The sequence below is a fragment of the Equus quagga genome, chromosome 16 (genome assembly GCF_021613505.1).
Source record: "Equus quagga isolate Etosha38 chromosome 16, UCLA_HA_Equagga_1.0, whole genome shotgun sequence".
NCBI classification, from domain to species: Eukaryota; Metazoa; Chordata; class Mammalia; order Perissodactyla; family Equidae; genus Equus; species Equus quagga.
The window spans coordinates 167,847-169,657 of record NC_060282.1 but is presented as its reverse complement, the minus strand read 5'-3'; positions in this window follow the sequence as shown (position 1 = coordinate 169,657).

Below are 1,811 nucleotides of genomic sequence, written 5' to 3'. Positions count from 1 at the left end.
GTGGGGAATGAGCGACTTGAAATTTCTCCATGGTTGGCCAGGGTTTGAAACATGTAATGACCACTGATCTACACAAAATACTTAAGATACAGAAGCAAATAATGGCCAGTGACCATCCTTAATAAGGCCCCACAGTGTTGAGGGAAAAACAAATGTCACCATCCCAGAGCACCCATGCCTACAGGGCTTGGGGACCCGGGCCCTGCAGCTACTTGCCAAATTCTTCTGAGATGAGAGCTTCTAGATATGTTTCTTTGGCCACGGTGGATGGAAAGGATACCTACTTCTTCTGTTCCACGACCAGCTATTCTGTTCTCTTTTCTGCTTTATTTTCCTTCAGGGCATTCATCAGAACCAGACAAGTTAATTGCTTTTCATCTTTCTCCCCATAGATGCATGCTCCACGAGAGCAGAGCTTTTGTTTTACTCACTGCTCTGTCCCCGGGACTAGAACCACAGATGGAATAGGTACTCATTATCTACACTTGTTGATTAAATGAATCAATGAGTCAACTATATTAGTTCTCTTTTAAGAAGGGGAGAGAGTGGTATTTGGGAAAAAATTATGCCACAACATTATAAAGGTCCCACATAAATCTCTCTGTAATACGAGTTATATTATGGCCTCTTTCACAAACGAGAAAACAGGCCAGTGAGATGGAGCCAGGACTGTCACCAGGCTGTCCCCCACCAATGGTGGTGTGCTCCTCCTGCTGTGCCTGCTGCCCTGACAAGGCTGCAGGGGGCCTCCGCTCCGCTGTGCGCCCACTGCATTCTCAGTAGCACCCTGGCTACTCTGCGCACTTGGTTCTGCCGAATCCCTAAGCAGCCCTTCAAGGATTGGTATTCTTATCCCCATTTTGCAGATAAGAAAACTCACATGGGAGATGTTAGTTTACCCAGAGTAATCCAGCCACAAGGAGGGAGCTGGACTCACCTCCAGGCCTCCTAATCCAGATTCCTTTCACAAGAGCCCCACTCCATGAGCCGGAGAACTCACGTGGGGACTCTGCCAGGTGTGAGATGTCTACTCCATCTGTTTTCTGGATCTGGGTGAATACTGGGGGGGGGGGGGGGGGCGGTTCTAGGTCCCACAGTGATCTTGCTGTGGGATGGCCCTGAGCTAAAACTTCACTCGCCACTTGACTCCACAAGCTTCTACTCTGGTGAACAATAGCAGTATTTTGAATTAACGTCAATTCAGAGCCACAGTCCAGTAATCCCTGTGCCAGCTCAGACCACCAGGAACAAGCCTGTACTCTGACAAAGTCAGGGCTATGGGCCCATTGCCACGAGGTGACAAACGGGAGAACTATGGGGGTGTTTGTTCTCCCGAGAGCAGAGTTGCTACGGAACTGTGGGGAAGGTTGGAGTTCAGGTGAAATCCACATGAAGCAGTGTTTTGATGGGCAGGTGGCAAAGCAGGGTTGAGCAGTGGGTCATCATCAGGTCTGGACCCAGGCTCCTGTTTTCTTGGAAATCACAAAGTTTACATGTGGGATGTGGTCAAAACTCCGTGATTCCAGTTGTAAACCAAGGCTGCTTCTCTGTGTCAAAGTGACTTACATCCACTAGGAAAGAGTGGAGTGTTTCGTTCTTGATGCAATTTTTAACATGTTTCTGTTAGCCTATGACATTAGAGAACAAAGTTTCTCAGTAAGTAAGAAGGCAGAGGTAAAACGTTATGACAGCTTACAGCTGTGCATATCTTTGGGAGAACTACTGTTTCCCACGACCTTTGAAGCTGGTTTTATCCGTGTCTGTTATTCTACCCAGAGGAATAGCGTAACACTTTTAACTTCTCAGTCCAA